At 44.1% G+C, this 13,151-nt stretch overlaps 1 pseudogene across 1 annotated transcript; it reads right to left on the minus strand.

Annotated features, from left to right (window-relative positions):
* Nucleotides 1-1,504: 1,504 nt before the first annotated feature.
* On the minus strand, nucleotides 1,505-2,401 carry LOC310782733 (DDRGK domain-containing protein 1 pseudogene; annotated as a pseudogene). Its single transcript has one exon. The product of its transcript is annotated as a DDRGK domain-containing protein 1 pseudogene (transcript).
* Nucleotides 2,402-13,151: the final 10,750 nt, after the last annotated feature.

Raw genomic sequence — 13,151 nt, forward strand, 5'->3', positions numbered from 1 at the left:
ACACACACACACACACACACACACACACACTGACACACACACAGACATCCTGTGTGTGCATTTGAATGTGAATTTCTTGTGTGTGTGTCTGCATGCAAGTGCTTGTGTCTGTCCATGTGTGTGGAAGATGTGTGTGTGTGTGTGTGTGTGTGTGTGCGCGTGCGTGCGTGCGTGCGCGCGCGTGTGTTAACGTAAAAGTTTAAACACCACCTCCTGTATTTCTCGTCTCTGCTGGCATCATCTGCCTACTCAACCAATCAAGCGGGAGCATCGCACATCTTCACAATTTATTATTAAACTAGAGCTGCTGGAACCACGACCTCAGGGTGCCACTTTCCTTTTCTCTCTTCATCACTCCTTCATCCTTCTCTCCTTGCACCCTTTGTCACTTTGTTTTCCTTCTCTCATCCTTATCCTTATCTCTTCAATAACTCTCTCTCCCCTTTGTTATCGCCTTTGCTCTATTATATTGTTCTTTTCACCGCCTCTTAATCCCCTTTCCCATACAGTCTCTCTCTCCTTCACCAATTTGTCTCCCCATGCTCCTCTGCCTCTCTCTCTCTCTCTCTCTCTCTCTCTCATATTGTCTCACCAGACGCTTGTTAGGAATCATATAGGCCAGTCTTTCTCAACTGGGGTTGAAAAACATGTGACCGTTGGTTGCGCCCTGAACTGTACTGCACACGACTGCTGGGGGAAACAAAACAACGCACACACACACAAAAACCTGCTCCGCACGCCATGTGTTTTGTGCACATTGGAAGCGCGACATGTTTTCCAAAGCGTTCGCACACGTCCAGTGTGCACGGCCGCTTACTGAGGTCTGAAAGTTGCTATCAAGGACAGAAATTCATGATATAATTTGGTGGTAAAAACGTATGAGGCAGAAGACTCCTACACACTGACTTCACTTCTGCCTCTTTGACTTGTCCTGGTTCCTCCTACGCACCTGACGTAGGCTACATGGTAGTGCAGAGACTACTTCTCATTGACGTGGTAAACATTTATAAAATATCTATTCGATCTATTCAAAAAATTACCGAATGACCATTGAGTAAATGTCCTTGTGGAATCTTTTTATTTTATTTCATTTCTTACAGGCAATCATGATTTTAATATAATCTGTATGCGTACGTAAGTGGCCACTTTACTAGCTTAGTACACCTCTCCTCTGCCAGACATGAGTCATGTGGCTGTGACTCATGGGAAGCATGCAGGCAGGGGAGCGAGGTTCATGGTTGGTACCACATGAACTCATTCCAGCATCTCAGAAATGTCTGACGGCCTGGAATCTTCACCCACTAGTGTCTACAGTCTTCTAGAAATGGTGCCAAAACATCCAGTCAGTGGCAATCCAGAGGGTGAAATTGCCTCGTTGATGACAGAGGTCAGAGGAGAATGCTGACAAACCCTGTAAATATGTAGCTATTTAAAAATGTTGTGTTTTTATCATCATTCCTACAGTCCAAATGAACGCTGGTGGTCAGGAACTGTACTGTAAATGTCAGGCCGTTTTGTGGACCTGAGGAATGAGGTTGATCAGAGAGTTGCTGGCCTGGGCCAACTCTGTGATGGAGACTCTGCCCCTCTGTCTGATGAACCGAGCCACTGAGTCAAACTCCTCTGGGGTCATGGAGATGAACTTCCCTCTGTCGTCGATCACTCCTGTAAGGGAGCCATTGGCTAACAGGTCCTGTATTCTTGCAATAGCATCCTGCGTTCGTAGCCCAAAGTGTGAAGCCAGGTCTTCCAGCAGAACCACTTTGGAATCCTCAATGTGCTGGATGAATTCTTGCAGGAGGTTGCAGCGTGACTGGTCTTCGGTGCGTTGCTCCTCCTCTCCCTGCTCTTCTATGACAAAGGAAGCTTTGAGCCTCAGGTACTCCTCTTCCTCCTTCTTCTCCTGCTCCTCCTTCGCTTGGCGCTCCTCTTCCTCCAGTCTCTGATCCATAAGTCGCTGCCTCTCGTCCTCCTGACGTCTCTCCTGGTCTCTGACTTCCTGCATCCTCTGTCTCTCCTCCCTCTCTTCCAGCTCTGCTTCTCTCTGGGCTTTCTTCGCCTGTTTCTCCTCCAGCTTCCTCTGCTTCTTGGCTCCTACTTTGGCCGGCCGGAAGCTGTGCTGCTGCTGCTGCTTGTCCTCCTCCACAGGCTTTTCTTCGCTGTCAGAAGCGTTGTCTCTCTGGGCTCGTCGGTTGGCGAGGCTGGCGAGGTTCCTCCTCCGGCGAGGCATGCCAGCTCCTCGCCCTTCCGCAGTCGGAGGCTGCTGATGGAGCCGCGCGACACGGCCTTCATGCTGCCGCTGCTCCGCATCAGCTTCCTCCGTTTTACCCCGCAGCTTCACCGCAAACACAATCAGCACGATGAGAATTGTCGCGGCTATCAAATACAGCGCCACATCCATGGTTATTCTAAAGGCATAACATTAACTTAGACCATTTCAATGGATGAATATTACATTTCAAGTCTGGTTCGCTAGCTATCTTCTTCCATTGTGACATCATCAGTGATGCCATAAATGCATTGTGACATCATCAGTGTGTTATAAATTGCCTCTACTCACACATTGTGACATCATCAGTGATGTCATAAATGCATTGTGACATCATCAGTGTGTTATAAATTGCCTCTACTCACACATTGTGACATCATCAGTGATGTCATTAATCATTCTCTCCTTATTGTGACCTATTAGTGATGTCATAAATTCTTCCGCGCCTCTTACCAAAGCCATCATACGACCTAAGAGCCAGCTTCCAGAGATTTGAGTAATCCACACACAATTCTTGGTCTTCGAGCCATATGGTCATAGAAAATGGCCTGTGGGATTTTGCAATACTGACAAAGGTTTGGAGAAAAGAATATACAACTTTTGAGATTTGAGAGCGTGTCACTGACTCACTGCCTTCACACCACAATAATTGAGTTAGCATCTGAGTGGCTAGCATTAGCAGGCTTTGTCACATATATCTATTCTTGGAAAGATTAGAGTGCGACGATAATGACTCACTCTGGTATATGTGGAAATGTAAAAACGTTATATTTGATATGATTTAGGCGATATAAATCCTAAGTCAAGTTTGCCTTTGCCCTGACATAAAAGGGCATGAAGATTTAAAGGATGAGATTGGATTGGATTTGTCTCAATTAGTCAAACAGACCAGAAGGAGAGCGTGTGCGTGCATGTGTGTGAGAGAAAGAGAGATAGAGGAGGGAGGGAGAGAGAGAGAGAGAGAGAGAGAGAGAGAGAGAGAACTGGGTAGAAGATTACAATTACAATAAGTGCTTCTAAATGTTAACATAAGTGTCCTTGTGGGTTGAAAGCAACGATTAGCTTTCTGAGACACACCACTTTCTCTCACACACACACACACACACACACACACACACACACACACACACACACACACACTCACACACACACACACACACACACACAATATGGGAAACCCCCCCCTCGAATGAAATGGAATTCATCACTATATTGACATGTATGATTCCAGTTTTTTACATAGGAGTACAGAGAACTGATACAGTAGACCAGTGATACTCAACTTGCGGCCCGGGGGCCAGATGCGGCCCGCGATCGGGTAGTGGCCCCCTGACCCTTTTCTAATTCACAATGAAAACTAACGTGAAATAAAGTTTGACTGAGCTCCAGCTAAATTGTCAAATAGCCTACCGCTGTTTGCTCATCACCTAGGCACTTATATGTACTTAACTAACTTAACCTCACTAACTTAAACTATCTGTGTGCACAAAATTGTCAGAGTAAACTCCGGCTGACACCCCAAAAACCTACAATCCGCTCAATTCTTTTTTTATTGTTTGTTTATTACCTGGCCCCTGGCCTCCTATAATTTTACGAAAGTGGCCCCCGGTCAAAGCAAGTTGAGTATCCCTGCAGTAGACTCTACTCCTGTATCATGTGACTGTATCATGTGACGAAGCTCTCGTCACATGGTGCAACGACAATCCCGTAAAGCTTCATTTCAGCAAAACCAATGAGCTTGTGGTGGACTACCAGAGGAACAGGAGGCCACGCCCCTGTCCTGGTTTTCACCCAGGAAGAGGAAGTGAAGCGGGTGGACCCATACAAGTATCTTGTTGTCCAAATCAATATAATGAATGTGATTATTAGGTCGACTTAAAGGATTTTGTTTGCAAAGGTAAGTGACAGCACAGTTTTTGTAGAATGACCCAAGATTGCTTTCATAGTGATAAGCAAAACATTATGATGTCACAGTGAAGTTGACCTTTGGAATTTGGGATCACTTCACCATTTTATCCTATTAGACATGTGTGTGAAATGTTGTCCTAATTAGCGTATGAATTCTTGTGCTAAGGCCAAAAACATATTTTGTGAGGTCACAGTGACCTTGACCTTTGACCACCAAATTATAATCAGTTCCTCCTCGAGTTTGTGTTGCCAATTTGAAGAAATTCCCTCCAGGCGTTCCTGAAATATCGCGTTCATGAGAATGGGATGCACGTGAGGTCACAGTGACCTTGACCTTTGACCACCAAAATATAATCAGTTCATCCTTGAGTCCAAGTGGACGTCTGTGCCAAATTTGTTGAAATTCCTTCAAGGTGTTCCTGAGTTGACGCGAATGGGATGGATGGACAGACAGACAAAAACATAATACCTCCAGCCACGGCTGTCAACGGTGCAGAGGCATAAAAATATATTGTGATTATTATTGATTATTGTGAGTCCCACGGGCTCGCTTAAACAGACTGAGGAACTCATTTGTGCCCCAGGCTGTCAAGCTGTTGAATCAGGCTAGAGCAGGGGTGCCCAATACGCGAAGGTAGTGTGGTAGATCGCATGGCATTGAGGGGGGGGGGGGGGGGGTTATAATAAAATAAAATATAATGGAAGTACATGCAGTTGTTTATTTTAATTATGGATCATAATACAATGCAATTGTATTGTAAAGTGAGAAAAAATAAATCATGTATTGGGGGAAAAAGTGATGCATCGATTTAAGATGCATCGATAATCGTAATCGAATCAAATCGTAGCCCTCTGAATCGTAATCGAATCGAATCATGTGGCCAGTGAAGATTCACAGCCCTAATGTCAAGTGGTTGTGGGACAACGAGAAAGTGTTGTGAGGTTAGTTACTGCAGGCTGGAAACGATGTGTGTGCGTTTGCGATGTTGAAACTGGACTGGTAGATCTTGGGAGGCTGGCTACTTGAAAAGTAGATCTTGGGTCCAAAAAGTTTGGGCACCCCTGGGCTAGAGGCTCTAGATAGGGACTAAGGAAGCGCTGCAGCCACTTTCCTTATTCTTGTCTTTTGTTATTGTTTTGTTTTGTCTACTATGCACTTTGAGGAGGGTGTTGGTTGTCGTTTTGCACTGTTGTATGTAGAAAGAAATAACACCTGTCCTGAAGAATTTTGTTTGTTTGCTAGCTCTATCTTGTTGTAATCAAGATACTTGCAGATTTTTTTTTTTTTTCCATACATACATTTAGCTCGTGGAATCATGATTTTCAGTTTTTGAAGGTAGATATGGTGTCACAGTGTGTGGGAGAATCATGCGTTGGTTACGTCAACACAGAATGATGTCAGCTTCCAAACATTTTTTCCGGGCTTCGAGGTATCAACTCAAAAAACCCTAAAGGTATGGCAACAGCCCAGCACTGTCACTTCACTTGCCGTTAAAAATTCAAAACCTGCATATATCAACTAAAGTTCTTGGAAGCCTTGAGCTCCTTGATTTGGGGAAATTATTACCAGCCCTGCTGCTGTGTGATAAATGAGTAGATAGCTCACCAAGCTAAGCAAACCACTCAACACTGGCTCATGCTTCATGTGGGAAGTGGAAGTGAGCTTGGTCAAAATAACACAATTGCGGCCAAAACAAATGGCTGCATTTGACGCACCACCTGAATGAACACGTTACATAATAATCCTCTGGCCAGGATTGGCCGAGCAAATATAGGAGCCACTGGTTTTTCTTTCTTTTCTTCCTAAACAGAACCACTCAAGTATTGATGTTCTCAGGTCTGTAGTTGCCATGACAAGAAGCATGAACGTCAAGGTATGCCAACCAAGTAAATGTTGTGACCTAGCTATGATGTGAGCAAACAGATGTCATGCTCAGAAGATGGTCAATTATTCAACGTTAATGAATGAACTGTAATCAGCTGATTATGATTGATTTGGTCTTGCTCCCCCTCCTCCGCTCCTCATCCCCTCTGATGGAAACAGAAGGAAGTTTTAATTTATTGTTGTCATTATGTCTCTCTCTAAAAAAAACATGTTTCTTTTCCTTTTCCTCCTCTCCCACTTTGTTTGACTTGGAAGGCAATAGGCAATTTATTTCCAACATTATAATGAATGGATGAATAGTTAAGTTGGACTCAGTAAAGCTGAAATAAGGTTCAAGGTTCCAAGGTTCAACTCAAGCTAAAAAAAAAAAAAAGTTACGTCCATGACTTGCCATCAACACCCATATGTGACTATAGCTATACTTCAAACGTATAAGCAAAGACAAATCTTGCAAGCATGTGAATTTTAAAACTATACCTGTTGCATCAGAGGTCTGACAGGCAGCAGCGTGAGTAAATTCTCTCTGCAGTGAGCAGGCTTTCAAACCAAACAAACTCTCATCTTTCACTTCCAACTGCTCCGTTTCTTTACATAAGGTAACCTTTACATAACCTTGATAAGGTAGTAATGTCAATTTCAACAAGGTTGTTACAGAATGGATGGGAGAAGAATGGAGCATTCAATGAAAATATTATGGCATACAATATTACACACACACACACACACACACACACACACACACACACACACACACACACACACACACACACACACACACATACACACAAGCATGTGCACACGCACACACACACACACACACACACACACACACACACACACACACACACACACACACACACACACACACACACACACACACACACACACACACAAAAGCACAGTTGCACTTTCACTGGTATACAGTAATAATGCATATTTGATCTGAAGTCACTGAGTTATGAATTATACAGATGGAGGAGCCTACACAGGACTTAAAAGCTATCTGTGTGTGTGTGTGTGTGTGTGTGTGTGTGTGTGTGTGTGTGTGTGTGCGTGCGTGCGTGCGTGCGTGTGTGTGTGTGTGTGTGTGTGTGTGTGTGTGTGAGTGTGTGTGTGTGTGTGTGTGTGCGTGCGTGTGTGTGTGAGAGAGTGAGAGACACACAGAGTATAATAATAGATTACAAAACACAGTAGATCAACAGGCAAAAATAAAATTATATATATGTATATATATACATATATGTATATATGTATATATATACTGTATATACATATATACATATATACAATCTTTGCCTTTAAGTTTGTTATCATTTAACATATCTAAAGTACAGTATAGAAAGTTCCATCTGTAAAAATGACATCTATCTACATGTACAATTATAGAAGTTACCTACTATCCCTTATAAGCAATCTTTTTGTATTCCTTTATTTATTTTTGCAAACAATCATTTTGGTGGAGTTGTTGCTTTTTATAAATGGTGACTGACTATCTCATGAGCCCAAGTATTCTTGCAGACATAGCATCTGTGTCACGCAGAAACCGCATGTCTGCATGTGGACAGCTAGAATTGTCTCCCACTTGTAGAAAATGTTTCATGGCCCTGAAACGAGCCCGTAGTAAACCACCCATAATGAGTTAGAACATGTCAGGAAATGGAGCGTAGGGAAATCACCGTTTTCCTGCCTCTGTGTGCCTGTGAGCTTTCTGCAGGACTCTTATTATCAGTGCTCTCCATAACATCATGAAGCATGGGAATGTTTTGACACAGTAAAGACAGCCGGCGAGAATGCAATATTATTGCCTTCTGTTCTGGATGGATGGTGATAACCAAGTGGGACTTCATTAATGAGGACAACAGCCGGCTGCAACAAAATCAAAACTCTCAAATACTAATAGGCTACTGTTAGTCAGTTTACCCACTTTTTAATTTGCAGAATACAGTTTACAGTACATATATTTTGTATTTATTTCTGAGTCATATCGTGCTGATTATGTGCGTAGCCAGCTTAAATAATATCATTACAGAAAGCCAGTGTGGGCATCCCACAAATAGTCCATACTGACTTGCTTTACCAATTTTGTTCAGCCAGATCAGATCAGATCAGATCAGATCAGATCAGATCAGATCAGATCAGATCAGATCAGATGCAGCCATCCCTTCAGGACCGACACTGTGCCAGGACGCTGAAGCGCTCTCAGAAAATCTCTCCCTTGGCAGGAGACTGAGGTCTGGGGAGGAATTATCAAAAAAGTAAAACATTGTCCAAAATTATAGACATTTCTGTGGTGTTGATTTTTGAAGATGATCTTGCTGGACAAAACTTGTACGTATCATAAACGTTTATTTGCCACAGAGCTTATTTTCGGCAATAATCCAAAATCCAACTTTGTCGAGGGAACCAGGGCGATGCTAACTTCCGGGCTGGCCTACAAAAAGATGCAGCACTCTATAGTAGTAGCAGTAGTAGTAGCAGCAGCTATACTGTAGGAGTAGTAGGGACAGTGGCTCCTATCAGCAGTCATTTTGATTTTACAATGGCCACACAGACAGGTGCAGTTTTTCATTTTCACTGTGCTTCTGAATTCCAAAAGGAAGATAAGCGTCATGCAGAGGTCCGGGAAGGAAGGACAGCAAAGGGCAGGATGCAGTCAGACACTGGATAAGAGGAGAATAGACAGAAAAATGACTGACAGGATGAAATGATGGAGAGAGGAGAGAAGTAATCCCTTTCCTCATCTTCCTCCTCCTCACCTTTCATCTCTGCTCGTATCCCCCTCCTCAGCCCACCACCCAAACCCCCCCCCCCCCCCCCCCCCTCCCTCTGAGGTTAAATGACCCCACTCAGTATAAAAGCATCACCGGCGCGGAATGCGATAACCTTTTATTCCATGCTTTTAATCTCTCTCACACTCTCTCATCACATCCTCTGCCTCTCGTCTCGTCTCTCTCTCCCCCCACAGGAAGGGATCTCTGCTCAGGCAGGTGAGAGATGGCTGAGGGAAGTGATTCAGGAACACATTAGAGTCAGTGCGCTCCCTTATTGGAAGTCATCGTCTCCTCATCTTCTGGGAAACGGTACAAGACTGTGGATGTACTGCCGGACTGCGGGTCAGCGCCCTGGCGTGAGTGTGTGTGTGCATACACTGTGCACCCCCCCCCCCCCCCCAAGGCTGCTGCTATAAATAAGAAAGCATTAAACAATTAACCTGCCTGCTTCGTTTACTGTAGGGCTAAAAATACTCACATAATGCAAACTTTGTATTTGTCTTTGGAGTGTGTTTTCACACACAGACAGACAGACATACACACAGACACACACACACACACACACACACACACACACAGACAGACAGACAGACACACACACAGACAGACAGACAGACAGACAGACAGACAGACACACACACACACACACAGACAGACAGACACACAGACAGACAGACATACAGATTTATGTAGACTGATAGTTCAATCTTGTATCTTCAATGTCAACCTTTTTAATTGACAGGAGGACATGTTGTCTCCACTCCATCACCTGTAGGCTATTAAAACATAAGTTCCTCTGCTCTCGGTACTTGGGACAAATATAATTGGACATGAAAGTGCCACTTCTCAATTCATTAACTTGACTTCTTATAGCGACACAAGGTTCTGTACAGCACAGATGTTAACAAAACCCACCCTTAATTGGGCAATGTCAATTAGAAATGGATAATTTAGCCCTAACACTTCAGGCTGTTATAGACTGAAGCTCTTTTTGGGGGCAACATCACAGGACGATATTCCTGCTAACAGTGGTGAAAAGTAACACACGGGGCAAAGAGATGCTGGTGAATTTCCATGTAGTAAATGCTAGGTCATGTGACATGGCCTTGACACAGGCTTTAAAACCAATGGCAATTTTTCATTGCTGTTCCTCATATCACACGGACATAAGATGCAGGCCAAAGGCTCTATCTCTGATGACGGCAATATTGTGTATTTCAAATGTTCCAAAAATGTTGCTAATTTATCATTGCCTTATAACGATGACATTTTGTCAAAAACATTTCCAGTTGGAAACCTATTACTGTTCCTCTCCTCTAGGGGCTCCACTTCATCACAGGGATTATGGCAGTAGATCAATGACAAGGAATACAGGATTATAAAGAACCAAACAGTCACTACGTTTACATGCACACAGTATTACGGTTTTTGCCCATATTCGGAAAAAGACAATATTCCGACTAAATGAATAATCCACTAATATTCCTGACACGTCAGGGAGGGGGGGGGGGGGAGAGAGAGAGAGATGCAGGTAGCAACAGCTGTGTTTTTCTGTTGAGAATAAACAGAGCAGCCCTGACTCTATTCTTACCAGCATCATCTAGTCCAGTGATACTCAACTCGTGGCATGGGGGCCAGATGTGGCCCGCGACTTCATGCCTGGCAGCTTCACGTCTCGCGCTTGGAAAATAGAACAGAATCCTGAACGATCGCTTCAGCGCAGCTTCAGCGCAGCTTCAGCGCAGCTTCAGCTTGCGGCTGGTATTAACGGTCTCACCTAAGGACGCCGAAATGAAACTGCGTAGCTTCAGCGTGGCTTGAGCGTTGCTTCGGTGTATGGAGACACTGCAAAACGCGTCATCATTCAGAAGCCACGCCCAAGACGGGGGAAAATACAAGGAAGCACTGCCTGACGACTGCAGCTAGCAAAACAAACCGCGGCGAACGGAGGAACTCTCGTCAGATAGAAATTGTTTTGCGGGGTTTTACAGGGATTTGGACAGTTTTCTTTTTAGATAATGTCAAAAGATTATTTCAGTACACTTCCTCCAACGGAGAGGGAACGGTACATCGAGAAAATGAACTCAGTTGGCCTGGAGCAGTGTCCCTTTTCATTGCCCAAACAACGCTGGATAAACGATCCCACACAGTGGCCTGAAGTGAAATACTATGACATGAGCTTTTAGGCATGTTTAACTAAATGAAAATAACGCTGGTGTAACGTCAGACAGAGGGCATCAGACGCGCTGGCGTTCTCCTATGTCACGTAGTTGCACACAAAGATCATATATATGGAAGATGAACACTCCAGCTTACTTCCTTGACAGCTAAATCTACATTTTCTTCTCGCGAATGCTCAATGGCTTCCTTGTTTTGCTCGGGAGTACAAAAAAACTTTAATTGGCGATTTTTTACATTTTGTTGTCTGCGCAGCCCACCACACAACAGCTTTTAGCTATGTTTAATTCAAGGAAAATGACGCTGGTGAATGGGAGTGAACGCAGCGATTTCCCCCATGATGGGCGTGGTCTATTTCATGCAGTGTCTCTATGGTGTGAACGCGTGGCTTATGCAACAACCTTGACGGTCCTGATGCTAACTCGTCACCATAGCAACAGAATGAGCTCCCACTGTGTCTGTCTCTGTCTAAACCCTCACCGTTGTTCCTATATGCAGTATCTGTCTCCTCCTTCTGTCACGTTTAATCCAATTAAATGGGCTTCATTGAAATGAAATGCCAATGATCTCTCCGTCCCTCCAGTCCTCTCTCTCTCATCCAAACTTCTCTAACTTTCCAGCCACTTCCTCTTTGCCCCCAAGGAACCTATAAAAGAAGGAAGAGTCCTTACATCCTACCAGTGTTCGAATGCTCTGCTCGGGGACAGACTTTGGTGCCAGTTCCATTGAAGCCTGTGGGAGATGGATAGAGAAGCACACGAAAGGGAAAGGGCATGATGTAGTAGAATGTGTGCAGTCAAACTCCATTCAAAAACCACACAGTTTCCTGTTGCCTTTCTCACTGGCAAAGGTTAACCGCCCGACCGTAAAACAGTGATCAGCAGAGGCAGATGTACAGCACTACTGGCTGTGTGTGTGTGTGTGTGTGTGTGTGTGTGTGTGTGTGTGTGTGTGTGTGTGTGTGTGTGTGGGTGTGGGTGTTGCTTGGTGTGCAAACAGGGTGACTACTTCCTTGGAAAAGAGTTTAGCAACACTGCGGGACAGCTACAGTAGTATACAGTAGCCCTGTTGAGAATCGGTCCCTATGCCAGAAATAGTGGACTAGTGTGTCGCCATGTTTTCTAACTGTTAATTTGATTCACTATTTAGTCCACTATAAAATACCCACAATGCACAGTTATTTCTAGCAAACAGCGAATGTACCCTACATTTTCGCCCGTATACCACAATGCAATGTGGTTGTCTTTTTTGTCGAAGGAGAAGAAGAAAGTTGTTCGCTCGCGAGCTAACAAGCTTGTGAGCTACTTGACCAGCAAAGCTTGCTATTAGGAGACAACACCATAGTTGACAAAACCACACATGCACGTAATTAGAATTTCAACAATTTATTTAGGATTTAGCAGTCAAAACATGCAACATCAATACTACCTGAGGACATCTCAATCTGCTCGCGAGCTCAGTTGTTGATGTGCTCGTGGGCGCGGATTGCTTGCGTCACATGAATACCCGACGCATCTGGCGATGATCTCCAGGACAAAAATCTGTGTAGTGTCTGAAACTCATTTTGATCATTCCCCATATAGTTCACTATATGATAAATAAACACTATATGGGTAATAGTGAGTGAGTGAATGAGTGAACGATTCTGAACGCGGCTTGTGTGTCTTGTTTCACTCACTTCCTCCCACCGCTCTACTGCTCATCTCTCCGTCTCTCTCTCTGTCTGGCCTGCTCTCTCCCCATTCCTCTCTCTCATCCCCAGCTGTCAATCCCTCAGATTAATTAACAGATTATTTAATTATTTCTGCCTGTTGGTTTATCTCGTTCCTCCTCTTCTCTTTATCCGCCTCCCTCTGTCATTCTGTCTCTCATCTCTGTCAAAACATCCATGACTGAAGGCAGATTAACGAGGGATTCATCGCCAGAACCTCTGGCCTGATCCAAAATGTCCACCGGCTAAATCGCTAGTAGACAATGTTCACATTTTACCAGCCACTCAATAGATGTTTGACCATTGTTTGTTTTTTGGCTGCTGAGTGAAGCACATCTACCAGCCACTTGCATATCTTTTACCACCATTTCATTTTGGCTGCTGCTAATTTTGGACCCCTGCCAGAACGTCTCTCTGTCCCACTTCCTG

Source organism: Poromitra crassiceps (genome assembly GCF_964638095.1).
Source record: "Poromitra crassiceps genome assembly, chromosome: 9".
Classification (NCBI taxonomy): Eukaryota; Metazoa; Chordata; class Actinopteri; order Beryciformes; family Melamphaidae; genus Poromitra; species Poromitra crassiceps.